Source organism: Dermacentor variabilis, chromosome 1 (genome assembly GCF_050947875.1).
Source record: "Dermacentor variabilis isolate Ectoservices chromosome 1, ASM5094787v1, whole genome shotgun sequence".
Classification (NCBI taxonomy): Eukaryota; Metazoa; Arthropoda; class Arachnida; order Ixodida; family Ixodidae; genus Dermacentor; species Dermacentor variabilis.
The window spans coordinates 217,898,909-217,914,720 of NC_134568.1; positions in this window are offsets into that span (position 1 = coordinate 217,898,909).

Genomic DNA, 15,812 nt, shown 5'->3' on the forward strand with positions numbered 1-15,812 from the left:
GGAGGGAACGGAAGAAACTGGTGCACAAGAAGCCAATCAATGAATTAGCGGTAAGAGGGAAACTAGAGGAATTCCGGATCAAGCTACAGAACAGGTATGCGGCTTTAACTCAGGAAGAGGACCTTAGCGTTGAAGCAATGAACGACAATTTTATGGGCATCATTAAGGAGTGTGCAATAGAAGGCGGTGGTAACTCCGTTAGACAGGATACCAGTAAGCTATCGCAGAAGACGAAAGATCTGATCAAGAAACGCCAGTGTATGAAAGCCTCCAACCTTACAGCTAGAATAGAACTGGCAGAACTTTCGAAGTTAATCAACAAGCGTAAGACAGCTGACATAAGGAACTATAATATGGATAGAATTGAACATGCTCTCAGGAACGGAGGAAGCCTAAAAGCAGTAAAGAAGAAGCTAGGAATAGGCAAGAATCAGATGTATGCGTTAAGAGACAAAGCCGACAATATCATTACTAATAAGGATGAGATAGTTGAAGTGGCTGAGGAGTTCTATAGAGATTTATACAGTGCCAGTGGCACCCACGACGATAATGGAAGAGAGAATAGTCTAGAGGAATTTGAAATCCCACAAGTAACGCCGGAAGATGTAAAGAAAGCCTTTGGGAGCTATGCAAAAGGGGAAGGCAGCTGAGGAGGATCAGGTAACAGCAGATTTGTTGAAGGATGGTGGGCAGATTGTTCTAGAAAAACTGCCCTCCCTGTATACGCAATGCCTCACGACCTCGAGCGTACCGGAATTTTGGAAGAACGCTAACATAATCCTAATCCATAAGCAAGGGTACGCCAAAGAGTTAAAAAATCCTCGACCGATCAGCTTACTGTCCGTTACCTACAAAGTATTTACTAAGGTAATCGCATATAGAATCAGGAACACCTTAGACTTTTGTCAACCAAAGGACCAGGCAGGATTCCGTGAAGGCTACTCAACAATAGGCCATGTTCACACTATCAACCAGGTGATAGAAAAATGTGCGAAATATAACCAACCCTTATATATGGCTTTCATTGATTACGAGAAAGCGTTTGATTTAGTCGAAACCTCAGCAGTCATGGAGACATTACGGAATCAGGGGGTAGACGAGCAATATGTAAACATACTGAAAGATATCTATAGCGGCTCCACAGCCACCGTAGTCCTCCATAAAGCAAGCAACAAAATCCCAATAAAGAAAGGCGTCAGGCAGGGAGATACGATATCTCCAATACTATTCACAGCATTTTTACAGGAGATATTCAGAGACCTGGATTGGGAAGAATTGGGGATAAAAGTTAATGGAGAATACCTTATTAACTTGCGATTCGCTGATGATATTGCCTTGTTTAGTAACTCAGGGGACCAATTACAATGCGTGCTCACTGACCTAGAGAGGCAAAGCAGGAGGATGGGTTTAAAAATTAATCTGCAGAAAACTAAAGTAATGTTTAACAGTCTAGGAAGAGAACAGCAGCTTACGATAGGTAGCGAGGCACTGGAAGTGGTAAGACGATGAGCAAAATGTGAACAAGGTGAATGCAGGAGCCAACGTTTCGACGTTGGCCTTGAAGAAGACAACTCCACTTGTCGAAACGTTGGCTTCTGCATTCACCTTGTTCACGGTTTGCTCATCGTCTTGAATTTCCATCTCCCGCATTTCCCGTGTTTTCCCTGGAAGTGGTAAGGGAATACATCTACTTAGGGCAGGTAGTGACCGCGGATCCGGATCATGAGACTGAAATAATCAGAAGAATAAGAATGGGCTGGGGTGCGTTTGGCAGGCATTCTCAGATCATGTACAGCAGGTTCTCAAGAGAAAGGTGTATAACCGCTGTGTCTTACCAGTACTCATGTACGGGGCAGAAACCTGGAGGCTTACGAAAAGGGTTCTACTTAAATTGAAGACGACGCAACGGGCTATGGAAAGAAGAATGATGGGTTTAACGTTAAGGGATAAGAAAAGAGCAGATTGGGTGAGGGAACAAACGCGAGTAAATGACATCATAGTTGAAATCAAGAAAAATAAATTGGCATGGGCAGGACATTTAATGAGGAGGGAAGATAACCGATGGTCATTAAGGGTTACGGACTGGATTCCAAGGGAAGGGAAGCGTAGCATGGGGCGGCAGAAAGTTAGGTGGGCGGATGAGATTAAGAAGTTTGCAGGGACAACATGGCCAACATGCGTCGCCGTTTGTCATGCTCTGGGTGCGTATTACGTGGCAATGGATGAATACTTAGTGCTTGGCGTATCGCTGACGACAAAATCGTTGGACGGGTTCAGGCTCAAGGGGCGGGACAGAGTATGCTAGCCGTGTGAGAAGTTGGCGGCCAGTAGGAGTGAGTAAGTAGGAGGCGCTGGCGATGGCTGACCCAATGTGCCTCTAGAAACTCGCCTAGTGTGTTATGTGTCCCTAAGTTAAGGAGACGCTATGTGGAAGTATAGTTCGGGAGGCCATGGGCCAGCTTCGTCGCTTTGTGAATCATTGCGTCTATGCGAAGTTGTTGCGCTTGGGTCAACCGCTGAAATGGGAGATGGTATGTAAGGCGGCTGATCACGCATGCCTCCACCAAGCGCAGCAGGTTCTCTTCTCGAAGGCCCGAGCGCCTGTTGGAGACCCTCCGGATCATGGCCAGAATTTGCTCAATCTGTCTGGATAGGAGGGAAACAGGGTAGTTTGACCTGCCATCCGCTTGGACGAGTAGGCCGAGGATACGAGCACGATTAACCTCTGGTATCGGTGTGCCATCCACGTGCACAGTGATAGGGAGAGTAGAGGACCGGCTGCGGGGGTGAATGAGTATGAGCTCCGACTTTTCCGCAGCACATCTTAAGCCTCATTTTCTCGCGTACTCAGAAACTGTATCGACTGCTTGCTGCTGTCGGTCCTGGATGGCTCCGTCGAAACCCCGTGTCGACCAGACAGTAATGTCGTCCGCATAAATAGCGTGGGCGACATCAGGGATCTGGTCAAGTAGCCGGGGGAACCCTGCGAGCGCGATATTGAATAGAGTAGGGGAAAGAACTGAGCCCTGGGGTGTCCCACGTCCTACAAGGCGAATCGTACCGGATCGATGCGGTCCCATTCCTACGGTGGCTGTCCGATCTCGAAGAAATGCGCTGATATAGTTGTACATACGAATTCCATAGTGTGAATGTGCAACATTGCGAAGGATGAGGTCATGTTCAACATTATCGTGTGCCCCTTTTAGGCCTAAGGCGATGAGTGCTCTCGTTTGGGCGGACGACGGAGGTCCTATGACCTCCTCACGCAATTGTAAAAGCACATCTTTGGCAGACAGATGAGCCCGATATCCGAATTGAGTGTTAGAAAAGAATGATTTTTCTTCGAGGAAGGGCTGCAGACGCCGCAAGAGTACATGCTCCATGAGCTTACCAATGCAGGATGTTAGGGAGATGGGTCGTAAGTTCTCAACCTTAACAGGCTTGCCCGGTTTGGGGATCAGTGTGATGTCGGCGTGTCCCCATGCTTGGGGAAGCATGCCCTTGCGCCAGCAGACATTGAAGATATGGGTGAGGTGGTTATTATCCGCATCACTGAGGTTACGAAGGGTGGCGAATCGGATATGGTCGGCTCCTGGTGAAGTGTTGCGGCGTAGGTCTTGTAGGACCACCCGCACCTCGTCAGATGTGATGTCTGCATCGAGCAATTCGTTCGCCTCGCCTACATAAGGATAGTCAGGGTACTGCGGCGGTGGGCCTGTGGGTATGAAATGCTTCTCTAGCTCTCTGAGGAGTGTCGAGACATCGTCCCTGTACTCGTGCATTAGGATGTGCTGCTGTTGAAATGTTCTTCCCTTTGTTCTGGTGGGATCTGTGAGTGAACGAAGAATCGACCACGGTTTTGCTGTGCTCAATGTGCCTGAGAGGCGATCGCAAAATCCTCGCCAGTTATTCCTCGTAAGGATCTCTGCATACTCCTGGGATTCCCGTGTAATTTGATCTATACGTTTCCTAAGTTTGCGGTTGAGGCGTTGTCGTTTCCATCGTCGTGTCAACCCTCTGCGGGCGTTCCAAAGATGAAGTAAATGCGGGTCTATGTCTGGTGTCTCGGTCGTGGTGCGCAGTGTGCTCGTGGTGGCCTCTAGATCTTGTGCGAGAGAGTCAAGCCAGCGTTCATACCCTTGGCGCTCAGGTGGGTCCTGGCGACGTTCCCCTAATTTCGCCCAATCCGTTATACGCACATTTCGCTCGGGCCTGCACGCACCCCGTAAGGACAAGGTGGTCGCCACAATGTAGTGGTCACTACCAAGGTGCTCCTCTAAAGGCCCGTGCGCAACGACTGGGCCAGTATTGCGCACGAAGGTAAGGTCAGGGTAGGTGTCACGAGATACGCTGTTGCCCATCCGAGTGGGGTGCTCTGGGTCGGTGAGCAGTGTGTATCTCATGTTACAGATGGCATTCCATAAGCGGATCCCTTTAGCCTGCGATTTAACGTAACCCCATGCAGTATGCGGAGCGTTAAAGTCGCCGGCCACCACGCAAACCCGTCCAAATCTACCAAATTCTGTTAGTAGGTGCTGAAAACAGTGCGTTCGCGAACGGGGGGAACTGTATGCATTGAGTATAAACAGACTCTCGCTGCGTTTACCTTGCGTAATTATTTCCAATATTTGGTGAGGAATGTCAATGTTAGTCGTATGCATGCGACATGTAACACGTTTCGAAACTAAGGCTCCCACAAGAGGAGAGACACCCGAGAGCGTGCTGTAGCCGGATAAAGAAGAGGTGCAATTGACTTCCTTTAAGAGAATGACATCGGGAGGGTTCGTGGATGTGGCGATATACTACTGTAGGGAACCTCGTTTTCGGTGGAATCCCCTACAGTTCCACTGCCACACCACCAGTTGCTCCGCATTACGCGGCGCCATCATCATCGCGAGAGGAAGCAGGCGGTCGTGCATAGGGATGCGGGCGCAGGGTGCCCACATTTGAAGGTTGCGGCCTAGAGCCTTGGTCGGAAAGCGCGCTTTCGTTGTTACCGCTAAGCTCAGGAACTTGCATGCGTGCGAAAGTGCACTCTATACATGATTTCACTTGCTCCGTAATCCCTATTTGAAGGGCCTCCATTTGGCGTTCTATCCTGTCCAGAGCCGCCTGCATACTAGTGCTCATGTCTGCCACCAGCGCGTCCATTTGTTTTTGCAGGCGCTCACAGCGCGCCTCCATGTCACGACGTAGGCGGGCTATTTCTGTTAGAGGATCGGGATTTGATAACGAATTGGTAATAGGGGAAGGGGTAGGGAGAGATTTACGGGGCGGAGCGAGTTGTGGGGTACCCATCGCCCGACCTACCTCCCGAGGCACCTCCATTGCTGTATTCTTCTCCGGGGTCTGCTGCACCCCTGAAAGGACCAGGGTCACCTTGGCTGGGGCGTTGGTCTACAGGGCCTTCTTGTAGGGTTGTTGGGAAGATGGGGAAGGAGGTCGCTTCTCTGATAGGTGCACCGATGCCTCGCGGGATCGGGACCGAGACTTGGAACGGGTCCGGAACTTACGACGGGATCTCGAACGGGTCTCCGACCGGACTTTTCTGGTCTCCTTCGTTGGGGCGCGCGACGTTCGGGTCTCCGCCGTATCTGTCGTAGTGGTCGGGTCGCTGGAGGGTTGGAGTTCACGTTGCTCTTTCTCGTGAGCTTTCCGCACCCAAGCTTTGTTGAGTGTCTGCCTAGCACGCCGCGGGCAGTTTGGATCCGCTGTAGGGTGGGTCCCGTCACATTATCTGCAGTGTGGGGTGCACGGATGTGACGGGGTGGGGTTGTCAGTCCCGCACGTCGCGCAAATGATCAGTGCGGCTTAGGACAGTAATCAGCCCAATGGCCGAGCTTGTGACATATCTTGCAAACCAGTATACGGGGTCGATGGGGGTAGCAGCGGAGTTCTGCACCACAGAAACGCACGTATAGCGAGGCACTTTAAGTCCTTCAAATGTTACCAACGCAACGTTGGTTTGACACATCATTCGTGCTTGAAGTATTTGAGTTCTAGGAGCCACAAGCTCATCCACTAGTTTGGAAGACGGTATACCGGGCAAAAGGCCAGGAACAATTCCCTTGCATGAGTTGTCTGGGGCCGCAAAATATGTCGTGATGGGATAGACCCGCTGACCAAGGTTCAGCTCCCTCACCTTGTACAATGCGTCGGCTACGTGTGACTGGGGTGTGCTGATGATTGCCAAGTTCTGCTGAGGTCGCAGTCGGAACATGATGTCCTGACGATCCTCGTTGGTCAAGCCGGCTGCACTCCATAGAGCGCTGGCGAGTTCTGGGCGCGTCCACTTATCGAGACAAAGTCCTCCGTGAGGCCGCAGAATTATCGTTTCATCGTGCAAAGGAAGTTGAGGCAGGTTCTGATTACGAATACGCTTACGTACGGTAGGCTGGGAGGCGTCCGGAATGCCCAAGATGTTCTCGGAGGGTTGCGTCTTAGCGCGCGTTTGACGGATGCGTCGCTTCTGTATGGCTGTCTTGCAACAGCCACCAGTGTCGTCAGTTTTGTCGTCCTAAATGTTCGGTGCAGCATCTTCCTCCATCCTTTCCCCGGTCGGAGTGTCCACCTCTCGCTGTTGGGAGGGAAAATTGGCGACGATGGAATCGGCGGCCACTCCCGTGGTATCCACCTCGGGCGTCTTCGTTGTTGTTGAGGAACGCGCGGCGGCGTTCTCTGTCTCCGATTGCGTCTTCTGCTCGTTGGAAAATGACGTTGCTGTAGATAAATGCTCCATCGAAACAGAGCGGTGAATTGGCCGAATGCCTTTTGCACGCACATTTAGAACATGGGCCTCGGAAGAGCAGGTCGCTTGGCGCTCTTGGTTCATGGTGTAGAAAACACGCCAAGGCAGCTATGGCCCCGTTAGGGGCAGCCACGTTGGAACTGCTTCAGAGCTGTAGAGGCGCGGGGGGATTGGCAGCAAAGTCCCGGGAAGAAAAGGCGGTCGGTGGGAAACGGCAAGAAAGCCGCTTCCCATATGACTCCCGGCGAAAGCGGCCCGGGCAAGGGCGGTCAAGGGCGGTCGGTGAAGGTCGCGTAGTCTCGGTGGTTGCGGAGCGCGCCGACGACACGTCCGTTCATTTCGGCCGACCGATTGGAACTCCTCGGCCAGAGCAAACCGAACGCGCAGCGAAGTGCGCCGCGCGGTGGTCGGGGCAACACGAGAAAAACGTATGCGCTCTCACTGGCTCTGGAAGCCCGCAGGTAGGGTAACCAGAACAAAAAAATTGAAGAGACTGAATGTGTCCGCGCGAATAAAAGTCAAAGGAGAAAAAATAAATAAGAACGTTGTTACCTTGGCTGGTTTTAGTGTATTGACATGGATGCTTCGGCGTAGGTGAAAAAAAAATGTTGGTATTTTATTATGTGACATGACGGCACAAATGATCCACCACAACGCTTTGTCTCATCGGACCTCGCTGCGTGCTTTGTCAACTTACGTGACAGTGTGTTGATTTGGCTTGTCTCGTATGTTCCGATGTGAGACTTTAGAAAAGTCAATGCACCTTTGGCTTCAAATATTTATAACAGCATTAAACGCACAAAGTTCCGCTATTGAAAATCTAAAGCACAGCTTTCGAAATGTCAATGCACCTTTCACATGAAAAGTTTATGAGGTTTATTCCCATAAAGTTTCGGAATTGACATCCATACACTCCGGTGATTGCGCGGCCTCCACGAGGTGCCGCGGCGAGCCCGCTCGCCATCAAAACGCCCTTGAAACTTTGTGCTCGGATGGGGCTGCTGGTGTTATGTGACTCCCGGTACATGGCCGTTGCCGCAAAATCCAGCCTGAGTTCGCAATGTTCGCGGTGAAGTGTCTTTTCCAGTGCTAAAAAGACATTCTAGACAAAATCCAGGTTGATTTCCGGTGCCGGGGGTTGCTTTGGTCGGCGGTCCGTGGACAGCACGAAAAAATTTCGGGGGGCGGGGGGACTGAAGCCTCATAAGCCCCCCCCCCCCCCCCGGCTACGCTCCTGGTGCTTGTGTAAGCGCCTAACTGCATGATGCAATATGATGTTGGGATGGAGTTGACACGCATATAGCACCGGGAGAAAAAGTTTTCCGGCGGTACGCACGCGTCATGAACTGCACCTATAATTAAAGGAACGAGGTTATATACTGTTGCCCGTGCTGCAGTAGCTTTAAGAAGGAGCCATGGTGACTACATCGGCTGTTGGTACGCCAAAGCCAGCCAAAACGCTCGTAGTGGTGGTGGGAGAAGCTCGGCAGAGATGGGTTTTTAGTTAACGGCCTCCTGGCAGTTGCGTCTTTCTATGACGTTTTCGTCAACCAATGCACTCTATTGGTTGACGCCTGTTTCATCGCTGCACTGGCACGCGCGCGCCTGCTCTCGGACGGGCTACGCGACGTGGCGCACACGCAAATCGTCTCAAAAAGTTGGCTGCTGTTGGCAGAAGGGAAGTAGGTGTGCGATTGTGGCCAAATGGTTAGTGAGCACTGGGCTGTTATACTGGAAGTTTAGGGTTCGATGTCATCATCGGACACGCAATACTTTTTAAAGTGAAGCTTTGTTATCTCCGCTTTGTTGGCGAAGCTTTCGTAGCTATTGGCATAATGATATCACGTGGCCCCTTGCGCCGGCTTTGTTTGTTTACAGTCACGCTTCAGTGCCATTTTTGCTCGAGAAGGGGCGCTTGTTGGCGCCAATCCTTCCATTCCTATTCTGTGTTCGTGGGATTTTGTGAACGCCTTGAAGGAAGTTTTGTGGCAAGTGCGACGTCGCTTCACGTCATTTTCTATGACCATGACCTGCTGCACCTTCGGATGCCAAAATAATTTTAGCAAAGGCACGAATCTATTCACGGCACCGTCCGGTAAGCGCGACGGGTTCAGAAGAAAGACTTGGCTTCACCGAATCGGGAGGGAGAACTTCCGACCGACATCCTCCGCGCGACAATGCGAGGTAAGTTGTGAGTCTCGCGCAGCTCTCATAGCATGTGCCAGGCTTGCGTATTTTGTTGAGGGCAATAACGTAGTAGATATTGCACAGTTCTCTGTGCATGTAGTCGTTTGTCGGCACGCTTTAACACAATCTTTACGCAACGTCTTCTCTGTTTATATACGCACTACGTGGTCGCGTTAGTCGTATTTGGTGCGCTTAATCGTTTTGTGCGCCAACCGAATTGAGTTCGCGGGCACGCGAGGCTGCGTGCAATAACATGATTACGAAATTTTTAAGATTCAGCGCAGTCCTTTTGACAAAATTTCACTCTCAATCATAAAAACTCCTCTTAGGAGAGCAACTCTCTGCATTTTGGGGTTACTCACTAGCCTTCTTTATATAGAATAGCTTTGCTTGCCTCATTTCTTCGTGTTCCTCGTTGGCGGTCGCCCGGTGGATTTGCGGTACAGAGGCACAGATGAAAAGCGTGCGTGCTTTCCCGAAACCGTGTTACGCGCTGAGTTCGTCGCCAAGCGACCGCATCATAGGTAATTGAGACGTATGTGCTAATTCGCGTGAGCTTTAAAGTGTGCAAAGCTTACGATGCGGCGGTGGAGCACTCGCAAAGAAAACATGCGGTCGCCTGCCCGTTCCCTGGCTGGATTAGTCGTCGTTCGTGCTTAGTCGTTTGCTCGTTCGTGCGCGCTCGTTTAGTCGTTCGCTTGCTCGTTCATTCCACTATTAGTTTCTACAGTCACTATGTCTAATTGAGACGCGCTTGCTGTAGGGCTCTTAGACTGGTGCGTTTAATTACGCAATGAGACAATAAATGGTGCACACGGACTTGTGACTGCCGAGGCAAATCTGTAATGCATCTATGCTGAAAATAGACTGTTAGCTTGCAACTCGAATGCCGTTTCATATAAATTTGACCTACATAAAACATCATTTCACTTGCCGCAATTTCGGCCGCGTCATGGCGGGGGAATTCTTTGCACGATCATGACTTCACTATATAAAGTCATGTCTCGCAAATGTTACTTCAGAGGGAGTGCAACCGTCCTCAATGCATGCACCTCAGTGCAACTCGGTTCGCGACAAGTACGTCACTTAGTGAACGGACGAACCAACGCACGATGAAGTGTTATTCGTGATAAGTCACTAACCTGAAAAAAATTACTCAAGCCCACTGTGGTCTTGTTTGAGTGAGTTAAGCATTGTTATCGCGCTCCTGCTTCGTGCACGAATGCTAAAAACGTATTTTATTTGCTTATGTACACAGAGTCCCGACTCGATGATCGGCCGCTGTATTTCTGTCGACGTTGAGACATGAGACATAATGACACCAGCACCCACCTTTACACCTTTGCCCGCGCTTAGATTGGCAAGCACGCACGTTGACGGCACTGTAGCTTGTAATACACTTTCGAACCTTCAGAGCAGCGATCTCCTTCAGCCTTTGTACGTCATAGCTGATACACGCCGCGAATTTTCATGGTAAGGGCGGCGCGGATTCTTTAGGCTACTGAGGGCTTGCTGAAAGTCAAGATGTTGGCATTCGATCGTAAACGTGTTATTTACAACCATTCGCAACAACATCTTGCGACACGCGCTGGACAAATGTTGCGTACCTAATTGTAGGGCACGCGATACATTCGCAGTCGTCAACGCACAGCGTTAACACTCCTTCAGATACTTACGAAATAGTTATCAAAAAATGAAACAAAAGCTGCCGTCACTGAATTTGTATAGCCATCCGAATAGAAATCATATACTGTATACGAAGTTACGTGGAGCTGGAAAGCCAACGCGAACACTTAAAGCGCACTGCCTTGCTATGCGTGCATTCTCTCTGCGAAAAGTCTGCTGCGCTCGAGCAGCGTAGGCGGCGCCACGTCGAGGAGGGAGCGTGAAAGAGAGGAGGAACGAGGAGGAGTGAAGCCGGAGGAGGAGAGTGTCTCTACTTTACGAAGTTTGAGGGGTTCTATGCGGAGGTAAAGCCCCTTGATAATTTGAAAGTAGCGACACTATCATCCTCGCGGCGCTTTCCTCCTCGATTCTCCTCGCCCGCCGGCCGCGCACGGCACGCTTTTTCTCCTGGGCTCCCGCGGACGGGCCGCAGCATTCTATGGAGGCGTATTATTTTGGGCCAGTTGCGCTCCCCAGTGGTGTTGAAAGTTTTGAGAAATGCTGATAACAGCATCGATAACGCTGAAGGACACGTTTTTGAGGAGGTTGGTATTTTCTTAAAGCCGTACGAACGGGCTATAATGATGTAAAAGGAGCTTTGAGGCGTGTTTTATGCTCCAGACAATTTTTCTGCCACATGATGAGATGCTTTACTTTGTTCGTTTGATCTAGTATTGCTTGTGGCGCATCCCTTTGTATGTGACTTATTAAGCGAAAGCCTTAGATCTCTGTTTCAAGGTCGCGTTGGGAGCTACACAAAATATCACGTGACCGAGGTTAGGCCGGAAGCGAACCAGAGCATGTCCAGCCTTGTATAAGAGATGATTACTGATTAACAAATTAATGTTAGTGATTGGATTAAGATGAATTAAGGTTATTAAGGAGGATTAAGGAGGATTAAGGATAATTAAGGTGGATTAAACTCATTGAAGGTGGCTTAGAGTGAATGAAGGTAGATACGGGTGCATTAGAGAGGATTAAGGTGCATTATAAGGAGGATTAGGCTGGATTAAGGTTCGATGAAGGCGGATTAGGGTCATTGAGGAGAATTATCGTGGATTAAGGTGAATGAAAGTGGATTAGTGTGGATTCAGGAAGGTTAAAGTGCATTAAGGAGGATCAGGGTAGATTAAAGTCGATGAAGTTGGAGTAGGGTGCATTCAGGAGAATCATCGTGGATTAATGTGAATGAAGGAGGAATAAGGAAGATTACGGTGGATTAAAGTTGATGAAAGAGGAGGAAGGTGAATTAAGGTGAACTAAGATGGATTAAGGTACATTAAAGAGGATTAATGCCGATTAGGGTCGATGAAGGATTAGCTGGATTAAGGTTTATAACAGTAGGCTTTACAACCTCAATCCTCCTTCATCAACCATAATCCACGCTAATCCTTCTTAATCCTTGTTCATGCACCTTAATGCTCCTTAATGCACTCTAATCCATCCTAATCAGTCTTATTACTCGTTCATCAAGCCTTATTCACCTTAATCCACCCTAATCCACCTTATTAGTCCTTCGTTCACCTTAATCCTCTTTCATCCACCGTAATCGTTATTCATGCACCTTAATCCTGCTTGATCCACCTGAATACACCCTAATCCATCTTATTCTACCCTAATCCATCCTAATCGGTCTTAATCCTCCTTTATCAACCCTAGTTAACCTTATTCTACCCTAATCGACCTTAATCCTCCTGCACCCACCTTAATCCTCCCTAATCCTTTTTCATACACCTTAATCTTTAATCATGCACTGTAATCCTCGTAATACACTCTAATCCACTTTAATTCAATCACTAATTAATCATCGGTCAATTTGGGTAATCATTCTCTTATACAGGAGTGCACATGCTTTGGGTCGCCTCTGGCCTTCCTTAGGTCACGTGATATTTTCTGTTCACAACGCCACCTTGAAGCGCAGAAATCTAAAGGCTTTCACCTTAAAACTTTAAAAAAAGCGCAAGGTGGACTAGCTAGCGCTCGTCACCTGCAGTACCACGGGTATACTTGCCACTAATTTTTTCAGGGCTTCCATTCATTATATCTGACTGACGCACAGATCAACGTAAGCTAGAAATAATAGCTCCACTACAAGCCGCTATTTCAATTTTCAGTAAAACAAACAGCGAAAAGTGTCATCGAGAGGCTGTATCTTCGCACTTAATGGTTCACAGCGGAAAGCAGAATCTATAGTGCTGCGTTTCCGACTGAATAACAGCAGTTGACGACTTGCGAGGTGATGGAGCCGCCATTGAACTTTAAGCATACTGAGGACAACCGCATTTTTATGCAACGTACAAATTGCCGCAACAAAAACGCTGGTGAGCAGGCCGGAAGAAAGAAAAAGTGCAGCATTACGGGATGCTTTGCTACGAAAATAAGAAAGATGCCTCAGCTCGCAAACAACGCTGTTCTGTATCGCAACAAAGTTCTTTCGGCCATGCAGCCACTGCTTCCTGCGCAAGCCGTCACGCTTTCCTTGTGGTATCATAAAAACGGCATAACCATCTTCAGGCTTCTTGCTGCAGTTATATACTCAACAGCACGGCATAGCGCTAGCACATAGAGTAGGAAACACAGCGTAAAACGTCCGCTGCGCCGAGCTGGAGCGCCGAGCCAGCCGAGATGAGGAGAAAAATGGCGCGAACAAAAAGAAAAACACATGCAAAACGCAAGATCCGCGCGTTTCCAAGGGCAACGGCAGGGAGACCAATCGTCGTACAGAAAAACGGGGGCAAAACTGGTTTCCGCGCGGGGGGGGGGGAGGTAGGGACGCGCAAGGGACGAGGAGGAGGCGAGGAGGTCGCGTAGCTGCGGCAGAGTTCAAAGAGTGGCGGTACTTTCAAATTATCAAGGGACTTTAAGGGTGTGTGGCCGTGGGCGCCATCTGTTGGCGCTTCAAGGGGGCTTGCTCCACTTTCCTCTTCATGATACCGCTGCACCCTCCTCCTCCGCTTTCCTACTCACGCTCTCTTCATTCTCGCCGTATATAATACCCCCCCCCCCCTCGCGCGCTCCGCGTTCGCTCCTTCATCCTTCGCTGTGCTCGTTCACTCGGTTAGACCAAGGTCAAACGCCGAGGCACGCCGACGCTCAACGCAGGAATGGGCGCCTAAGAGCTGCGCTCTAAGAAGAGTTTTGTGTGTGTGTGTGGGGGGGGGGGGGGGGTGTGCTGCTTACTGTCTGCCTGCACAGAGCACCTGACCCTTTTTTATTTCTTTTGTTTCGTTGATTCAGCACCAGTTTGAAAGCGCAGTTTTTATAAGCATCTGTTGATCTAGTTTTGCAGCAGATTTCCTAGAAGCCCTCGCCATGCCAGACCTACTCTCCCATTTTCTTTTAGTTCCTAAAACAACGTACAACGCCTATGCAACTGAAGGGTGTTCACGTTCGTAGTTTAATACGCATGCATATGCGGACTCTGAATCTTTCAGTTAGGATGATATGTCGGCACTTGGTTTCGCACTATTTAGCGTAGTTTGCTTCTTTCTTTTGAGGCACCGATGAACATAGGAAACCTTTTCGAAGTTAAAGATGAACTGTCCCGTAGAGAAGATCATTGCGAAAGTAGAAGGCAACTCTGCAGTACTCAGTTATTACGCAATAATCGGGACGGCATATTAAGTCTTGTGTGCAGGCATTTCTGTCGCGATTGGAGTGTGCTCAACAAATAATGCTTAAAGCTTGTACCATGGCAGTGTCAAGTTTAACTCATTTCACATGTAAAAGAAAAAAAAGCTGATGAGGGGCGAGTTGGCATACTTTCATCTTGAAATAACGAAGGGGGTTGGGATTGTGGGCCTGCGGTTTTAGCGTATGTGGCTACCTTGTAGATATGTATGTGTGTGCCGTTGCGAATAAAACATTAGTTCTGCGTTGAACGCATGTTCTGTTTTCTTCTTCGTGAAGTGTTTCGTTGTTGTTATCTTCAAGATGCAAGTTTTAATTCACTTTATGAAATGAGTCTTCAAATTGGATAAGTATTGTTGGGCCTTCCTTCGACTGTATGGTCCATAGTCGGAGTTATATGCAAACACGTGATCAAAGGCAGTATGAGCATTGCAATGAGATACTCAAACGAAAGTACGTGGTAACGAAACGGTAACCGCAGATGAGGCGTCATCATTGCATTGTCAAATTTCAGAAACCTCATCCCTCATGTGATCCCCGTCAGCACTCACTTTGGAGCCGGTGAAAACGTCGAAGCTTATAGTTTCAAATTCAAGAGCCCTGCTGGCACTTCGTATAAACAAACAAACAAACAAAATTTGGAGGACGCTTAAGCTTAGCCTTTAAGAGTGGAACGCCGATAGCATCCAAAGATCCCTGACTGCTTCTCACGCTTCCCGACAACTGGAGCGTATGTAATCATAACGTTTACCGGGAAACACTGGCCGCAAACGCTATGCACGAAGACGGGCTTTCTGGTAGAAGCGCGGGATTTTGCATGGGCTGCGATGCGACAGAGGCGAGCGCCAGCTGGAGGTATTGCAAGGAACCGTACGCGCCTCTCTGTGGCCCCCGAGACACCCGCGCGCCGGTGGGCGCAAATGGTGGACGCCGCGGCTGGTTTGTGAATGGCAGAAACGCTGGAAAAGGGGTTTCTTTGAGTTTTCGCGTAACAGAATTATGTTTTCTCGTATAGTCAAATCACAATCCGAGAGCTATCATGTATTTAGGTAGTGTGTAAGTCACAGTTTACGATTTTTCCACGTACTTTACCTTGAGAAACTCAGTTATTTCAGTAAATTCATGGCGTCACATGGAGGGCCTGGGTTTTGGCGGTTCGAAAACTTTTTTCTTTTCGCCGAAAGCGACGCCTGAAGCCGACAACAGATATTCTGCGACACAGGCGCCTTAACGCTTTCGCGTTAAAAACAACCAGACAACAACAATAAAACCAATGAACAAAATCATGTCACCAGCCATTATAAGAAGGAAGCCAAAGTTTAGTCAGCTGCGGCAGACACAGCCCCCAGCGCAACACAGTGGACTGTGTCTTCATAATTAATGAGCGCAGTAAACCGGCAGCTTAGCCGTGCCCATGAGCTAAAGATCGTTTTTTCTCGAAACTCTCACCAATCTCTTAAGCCTGTTCATACTCATTGCAGAGAATACGTATGCGATTGCCGGCCAGCTTAACAGATCAATTGATTCATTATAATTAAGGAGCGCTGTAAGCTTCATAATTAATGAGCGCAGTAAACCGGCA